The sequence below is a fragment of the Anolis carolinensis genome, chromosome 2 (assembly GCF_035594765.1).
Source record: "Anolis carolinensis isolate JA03-04 chromosome 2, rAnoCar3.1.pri, whole genome shotgun sequence".
NCBI classification, from domain to species: Eukaryota; Metazoa; Chordata; class Lepidosauria; order Squamata; family Dactyloidae; genus Anolis; species Anolis carolinensis.
This window is the reverse complement of record NC_085842.1, coordinates 268,434,897-268,443,419: the sequence shown is the minus strand read 5'-3', so window position 1 is coordinate 268,443,419 and position 8,523 is coordinate 268,434,897. Positions and strand designations below refer to the sequence as shown.

At 38.3% G+C, this 8,523-nt stretch overlaps 1 long non-coding RNA gene across 1 annotated transcript; it reads left to right on the top strand.

Moving 5' to 3' along the window:
• The first annotated feature begins 5,543 nt into the window (after window positions 1-5,543).
• Window positions 5,544-8,252, top strand: LOC134296679 (uncharacterized). The gene is made up of 2 exons (XR_010003498.1): window positions 5,544-5,884; window positions 8,033-8,252. It is a non-coding gene; the product is annotated as an uncharacterized LOC134296679 (long non-coding RNA).
• Window positions 8,253-8,523: the final 271 nt, after the last annotated feature.

The following is an 8,523-nucleotide window of genomic DNA, read 5'->3' as shown; positions in this document are numbered from 1 at the left end:
ACTAAGTATAGGAGAAAACATTTACCATATTCAGTTGAAAGCCAGACCCAAATACCAGTTCTTACCATAGTCCCCATTGAAATCTAGGCAGTTATCATAGCAATAAAAGTGTTTGGAAAGCCCTCCCCCCCCCCCAACATTCCTGCCTGGCTTGCGTCCTGAACCAGGCTGGCTTCCCTTCCCTCAGCTGCGCATGTGCTGCGCTTAGCTTTCCCCACGATCTTCCTGGATCGCTCTTTTGTTTTGCAAATGCTTGCAAGGAAGGCACTCTTCTAAGGTTTTGCAAGAAGCACACCTTTCCTATCCCAAAAAACCTTCCTTGCCTGTTTTTGAGTTGCAATAAACCTTTTGTTAGACTAAGTATTGTGTGTGTGGCGCTTTAAGGCGCCTGTGTTCCGACAATGGGACAACATAAGATATGACTAGCCGTTTTAACATTGGATGACAAGTGTTCTTTTTTGTTATAGAGGATATATGGAATTTTCAATACTTTAGACAGTATGTATAACAATAATTGAGATGAAGATATAAATGTAATAATTATAAAAACTACAAGGCTTTTCTTCGCCCGCAACCACCTTCTTCTCCCTCAGCAACTTAGTAGACATTTGTATAAATCTAATCTATTAACCAGAACTCCAGTACCCTCATTTTTCTTTCTTTTTGTGTGAAAAAAATGAAAATGCTTGTTAAAAACTTATGAAAATACAGTAGAGTCTCACTTATCCAACATAAACGGGCCGGCAGAATGTTGGATAAGCGAATATGTTGGATAATAAGGAGGCATTAAGGAAAAGCCTATTAAACATCAAATCAGGTTATGATTTTACAAATTAAGCACCAAAACATCATGTTATACAATAAATTTGACAGAAAAAGTAGTTCAATACGCAGTAATGTTATGTTGTAATTACTGTATTTACGAATTTAGCACCAAAATATCACGATGTATTGAAAACATTGACTACAAAAATGCGTTGGATAATCCAGAACGTTGGATAAGCGAGTGTTGGATAAGTGAGACTCTACTGTATATAGATAGAGAATTGTGGAATTGCAGGGAACATGTGCACAACTACAGTTCAATGTATTCCTGTTTCTTCAATTGTTCCCCTTGTCTTTTTTGTTCGTTATTACAGAACAAGTGACTTACTGTGTTCATTTTCCCAGTAAACTCTGGGATCCAGGCAAAGATCCAAGAAGGAATCTATCATCAATACCATAGAAATGAAGCTGTGCTGATTCATATGCTATAGGTTCTTGAAAGCAGCACTGTTTACCAGAACATTGGTTGTTCCATTATTTGGCTCTACCAAGAAAAATAAACTTTTCAGGAAGAAAGAGTAAAACAATATTTGGGGATTAATCTTTAGGACACTTCATTTTATTGGTTGTTACAGTAAAACTCCTTCAACCCTGTAAAGAAATCAACTTGTTCTCAATGTGGGGGATCTACTTATTTAATATACCAGGGGAGCAAAATCAGGCATCACTCACCTTTCAAAGAATGTCAAGCAATGGAAAGCATTTTAAAAACTGCATATGAAATGCATCAGAATCTATATACATAATAAAAGTGAAAAATGTGTATGTGTGCATGTGGCGGAGGTGCCCACTTATACAGAAACCCATGGCACTCTCACCACGGAACACTGCAGGTTGTAGTGAGCACCATGAACATGTAACCCAAAACCTGCCAATGTCCCCCACAAACACCATTCTGCCCTCCACCCAAATGAAGGCTTTTAGATGTTCTGTTTTTCCTCCAGAATGGACATCCTAGGCTTCCTTAATTTGCAAGACCCTGCCCACTGCCTCTACAGTAACACTTTCCTACCTTTTCCTATGGCATACACCAAACAGAGGAACTGATCAGCAATGAAAAAGAGGTTTGGGGACAATTCACCATGATTTACAAGAGTTGTACTTAACCTCGTACATCCAGAGACCACTGTGAACGCAACCAACGATGGATCTGGACCAAACTTGCGACAGATAATGGGACTTACAGTACCTTCACTGACAAAGTGACCCCTACCAATAATGGACTGGGACCAAACTTGGCACAGAGAAGCCCCATGATCAACTAAACATACTGCAGGGGTTAGTGGGAATGGACATTGGTTTTGGGAGTTGTAGTTCACCTTCATCTAGAGAAACTGATCCCCACCAACAATTAACTGGGATCAAACTTGGCACAGAGAAACCCCTTGACCAACTGAACATACTGCAGGGGTTTAGGGAAATGGACCTTGATTTTGGGAGTTATAGTTCACCTGCATCCAGAAAGCATTTAATCCAGCTGATGTCAGATCTGGACCAAACTTGGCACACAGCCCCAACATGGCCAACTGTGTATACAGGCCTGGTTTCAGGGTGATTAACCTCACATCTGGGAGTTGTAGTTCACCCTTATCCAGACAACACTGAACCCAGACAACTGTGGATCTGGACCAAACTTCAGTGATATTGTCTAACATCTCAAAACAAACAATGCCTTCTTCTAATAACCCAGGCACTGCTGAGTGCCCAAATTAGTATGAAATAATTACTACAGAAGCTAAGGTTCTTCTGTTGCACCAATGCAAGTTATTTTCTCCTTTTATGCATTAAAAAGCTTCCACGTGCATTCTATACTTCCTCTGGACCCTTATTACAGGAATAGTTGGCGTCTGCAACAGAACAGGTCTTCATTACAATTGCAAGACAATCAATAAGAAAGCTCAGGAATGCTAAATATTTTAACAGTAAGGCATCTTTGTTCGGTGTATCATGTTCATTTTTTCCTTCCTCTAGACCATTATTCTTTGGTGCATTTGGGGGAAGAATACTTAAAAATAGATGTAGAGAAGCACTCTGACAAATAAAGAAACATTTTGTAGCTGGAAAGGAGAAAGGAAGTATGCCTTACGGATGTATCCATTGCCTATTTCATATTAGAATGGAAATAACTGGCATGAAATGGAATGGACATTCTTAACTGTTCAGTCACACAGAGTTTTAGCCTTCTAGATCATCATCATCATCATCGGTATTCACTGGTGTGGCTTAGGATGATTTTAAGGGTATTTTTAATGCAATTTTCGTGCTTGGCAGTAGGTTGGACCGGATGGCCCACGAGGTCTCTTCCAACTTTGATTCTGTTAATGTCTTCCAGAAGTAGAGTCTTGGTGGTGGGTCCGTAAGAGACTGTGAAGACCTATTCTGGATCCACATCCAGTATGCCCAAAGTGGTGTTTAGTTAAGATCCATGTCTTGGGCCTACTCCAGAGTAGCAGAATTGGAGAGAATAGCCCAGTATCTCCAAAGTGGTGTCTAGTTAAGATCAGTGCTTTGGGTCTAATCCAAAGTAGCAAGATTAGAGGAGAAAGCCCAGTATCTCCAAAGTGGTGTTTATTTAAGATCAGTGCCTCGGGTCTGCTCCAGAGTAATGGGATTTGAGGAGAATGCCAAGTATACCCAATTTTTTTTGCAAAGTTTTCTTTTTAAAAAATGGAGCTAGGAACTGTACTTGCTAGTGTAATAAATCTAGAAAGAGATTATTTTGGGAGAAAAGGCAATAAAAAATGTGTGATGGATTTCTGAAATGATATGATTTGCTTTCTAATGCAACAGGACACAGCGCCACAGTCAAATGATGCCACGTGGGATAATGTCCTAAGTCTATGAATGCTTACGTTACAACTTCTTTCTTGAGGGGAATTGCTCCCAAGAATCCATGGTGGCCCAGCATGTACAGAGAGCCCTTCCTACCCCAATCTTCTCCACCATGGTTGTTATTTTATTATCTCTTCTTAGTTATTGCTGTCCCCCTTCTTCTTTTCTTTTTCGGGGGCAAATTTCTCTTATTTTCTTCATTTTAAGTTTATTATCAATTTTATTTTTTTCTTTCATCATATAGTCTCTTATTAGAGCACAGTCCATTGTTTTTTTTAAACCCTTTCGTATGTTTATTCTGTAATTGGGTTAATTTGTCCATAGACATTATATCTATTATTTTAGACATCCATTGTTCTTTTGAAGGAATTTCTTCTGTTCTACAATAACAAGCATAGTTTATTTATTTTTTCTGACCGCCGTCATCAGATAATTCAATAGTCTGTCTTTGTTTATATCCATTTCTATATCTATAATTCCCAGTAATTAATATTTTAACTGTAGCTTATGTCTAGCATCTTCTGTATTTCTCCTTGAATTTATTTCCAATAGTTTTTGGCTATTTTACATGTCTGCCACATGTGGAAAAAAGTACCTTCATGTTCTTCACATTTCCAGCATTTATCTTGAATGCTTGGATAAAATTTCGCCAGCTTCTGTGGAATGATATACCATTGATACATCATTTTGTACCAATTTTTTTCAATCATATGAGTAGGTAAATTTTAATTTTTGATTCCGTATTTTCCCAATCTTCTATTTTAATTGCATGTCCAATATTAGAAGCCCATTTAATCAAACAGTTTTTTTACAAAAAAAAATATCAATCGACCATTCTAAAATAATGGTCTCTTGGCATTCCTAATGGAAACATTGCAGTAGGCAGGGATGGATAAGACACCCATAAATGTCCTTCTTCCTTCAGGGGTGGTTGAGAGGTGGGAATGCACTCATACCTGTGTCTTCCTGCTGCTCCTCGAATGCAATCCTAATAGTATGGGATAGCAGGAATCCCTCTTTGCATGCATGGCCTTCATGGCTTGCTTGCAGAGGAAATCTCCTGGCTGAATTCACTGCATGTAAGTCCTTCTCCTGCTGTTCCTTTCCTTCCTCTTTCTTCACTTCCTCTTGAGGATCCTCCCAGGCCACCTCACTCAACTGGATTGCAAACACAGGTGGAAGATCCTCCTGGGTGACAAAGTAGGGCCAATAAATAAGAATAATAAAATAGGGTTGTTGTATGTCTTTCGGGCTGTGTGGCCATGTTCCAGAAGTATTCTCTCCTGACGTTTTGCCCACATCTATGGCAGGCATCCTCAGAGGTTGTGAGGTATGGATCCCGGCCATGAAAGCCTTCGACAACACAATAATAAAATATATAACAAATATTACTAATAAATAAACTCACAAAAAGAAACAAACCAATGAATAAAAGTAAAAAAATTAAAATATCTAACAAACACTAATAGTACTTTAAAAGCACTAAGGAGACTAAGAGGCAGCAGTGGGTCAGTTGCCTGAGAGAGGCACTGTGACATCAGGAGGAGCCGTTGTGATGTCAGAGACGGGGAAGGAAGGGAGGGCTTCATCTGAGGGGAAAGCAAACCAAAGAATGAAAATTAAAAAAATCTAACAATTACTCAAGAAAAGAAACAAACCAAATAATACGAATACAAATAATAATACTAATAACAAATACATAGCAAATAGTGCTAATAAATATATTCAGGAAAAGCAACAGACTAATGAAATATAATAATAAAAATAAATAACAAATACTACTAATACATAAACTCAGGAAAAAACAAACCAAATAAAAAGTACAGACTCAATACTATTAAATATCTTGAGGAAACAAATAGTAATAAAACACTTTAACAAATAGTACTAGAGACTGTAAAATAAGCCAGAAATATAAACCAAAAATGCAACAATTAATGAGAAACACTAAAAGGGGCATCGACAGAAGCAAAGAGCAGGGAAGGGAAGCAATTAGCTGAGGGTAATGGGGCCAAGAGAAAGCACGGAAGAGACGGAGAGGCAGCAGTGGGTCAGTTGCCTGTGGGAGGCACTGTGACATCACTAGGAGGCTTTGTGATGTCAGAGGAGGGGGAAGGGAGGGAGGGCATTGTGATGTCAGAGAGGGAGGGGGAAGCTGGGGGGTGGTCCTGGGGAGATAATTGTGAAAAGAAGAATGTGGGAAGAAATGAGGGATACACGTTATGAGGTATCTTAAGAGATTGGTTTCCCTCTTAGTCTTCCTCTGAGGCTGACTTGCCCAAAGATATCCAGTGGGTTTCAATGGTAGAATATAACTTTCCAGGCATTATTTTAGTTTCCAAAAATTGATATTTTGTAGCTATTCATTAACCCCACAGCTCCATCCGTATGGAAGATGCAGATAGAAATGCAGGACAAGTAGGTTGCTCCTCACCCAAAAATCCAAAACCATCTAAAATTCAAAATCCCAGGTTGTTGGCTGAATGAAACGTTAGCTTTCTTAGGGTTCACAAACTTTGTTTCATGGAGTTTGCTTGGCCAGATTTGTCCTGAAGGGGTTTGCCTTTGCCTTCCCCTGAAGCTGAAAGAGTGTGACTTGCCCAAAGCAATGCTGTGGTTTTTCATGTTTCTCTAGACTTGTCTTATGAATCCTAGAGTTGGGGGGAAGGAACCCTAGGACCATCTAGCCCACCCCATGGCAATCCACTCCTCTTTCAGATAGCTCTTACAGTCAAGAATTCCTTCCTATTTTAGTTAAGATCTCTTTTCTTGTCATTAGATTCCTGGTCACAGAATCCTAGAGTATGGAAGAATTCTAGGGACCATCTAGTCTACTCAATCTATGATTTTTTACTATGATTTTAATTGACATTTTATTAGTATTAGTGTTTTAATCTCTGTTCTGTATTTTTAATATAGAACAGGGACCATCTGTTCCACCTCCTGGCAATCCGTCTCTCTCAAAACTGGATAATGAAATACTACACTACATAATTATAGCAGCGAGAATACCTTACACTTGAATGTGGAAAAATACAGACTTCTCTTCAAGAGAAAATGATTATAAACATGCTAGAAATAGCAGAAATGGGCAAACTATAGTGTGTAATAAAAGAGAAATCATCAGATACCTTTCTAAATGACAGGGGACCTTTCATAATGTAAATCAGAAAGAAAACAGAATGTTAAAATTACTTGTGGGGATTGAAGGTTTTCATTTTAATAGTTCTTAATGGTATTAGGTGATTTTAGCTCTTTGTTTTTAACAATTCTATATGTTTGATTATGTTTTACTGTTCACATATTGTAGGTTTTAAATTGTAAAATGAAGGGCCATCTGCTGGAAGTGCTTTGATTGTATTTTCCTTCCTGGCAGAAGGGGGCTGGTCTCAATGGCCCTTGGTGTCTCTTCCAACTTGAGAACACCTGTATTATATGGAAGATACAATCCGGTGATCAATGCCTTACCAGCAATTTGAGGTTTTGGCCATTGATTTCACCTATACAACTATCAGATCACACATACACACTATTCTACTACAGCCATGCTATCATTGATAGCAAATTCATGTTGGGTTGAGTACTTTCAATATCATACTTTTCTTCAATCACACAATTGTGCAAATTTGCTAATTTGTGTTCCCACAATCACACTTCTGCACACCCTTACCACTATTTCTTAATTTTTAATTTGAGAGCAATATTGTATTTCCAGCTTTAAAAAACATAAAATAAAAGGGAAATGGACAGCTTGGGAAGAGTATGGGGGAGGAAAGAAAGGAGGAGAATCGCACTCCTAGTGTGACTTTACTGTCATGCTGGTATGGAAGCAGAAGAGATAGGTACTGATAATATTGCAGGATTGGGATCTATTAATGGGTTTTATCATGGGGAAAAGGCGGATTGGCAGCAGGATGCAAATGGCATCCCTATCATTCGTAACACCATACTAATGCAAACTTTTGCAAATGTGGGGAGGGTTTTTTCTTACTTGGAAAAAGATGTTTCCCATAAAAATCATAAAAGAAATCAGTTGCTGACAAACTTAATTAGATAAAGTTTGTATGCTTCGTGACTGGGAAGAGTTGTTTCTTTTGACTTTATCAAGAGGATACCTAGAGGTCAGACAAGCAGCAGCTTTGAAGATTTTAGAAAAAGGATCTGTCTGGTTTTTTTTAAAAAGAATAATTCTCACCAGGACTTGCTATTCCACTTCTATCAAACCCTTTACAGCTCTAAAATGTCTGGGATTCTTGTCAAGTCTAGACTTCCCAGCCATTCAAAAGAATTTTCAGGGTAACTTAATGACTCAGAAGCTGCACAAGTCACAATAAGACCAATAATGTATTGAGCGTGTTTGTTCTCTTCCCAACAGAGAGGTTTTCACAGAGTGAAAGAAAATGAGGAAATTCAGTGATTTGCTCAACGTGACAAGAGAAAGTATGCTAAAAACTAAAATGGGTTGTGTGGGTTTTCCCCTAAAAGATAGGGCAGAAATGCAGAGGTGGAAAAGGAAAATGGAAAGATGATGAAGAACTGATGATACTCAAACAACAAAAATCAAAACAATTTATTAAAAGAATAACTGCTATAGTCCCAGGTGCAGTCTTCTTTCTATTTCTCTTAATAAGAATGAGTTGTAGCAATTCATGAACCTAACGGAAATGAAAAGGAATGAACTCTGCCATTGGTTAAAAGGATAAACCTGCTCCTTTTCTTTTGGAATCCTGACCAATGAGAACTGAGTCCACTCCAATTTGCTTAGCCATATCACAGGTTTTTCTTCTTAGTCCACTGTGCCACTGTAATGTGATAGAATATCACTCTAATCAGACTTCTAACTTCCAGTTTCTGTGCATTTCATCC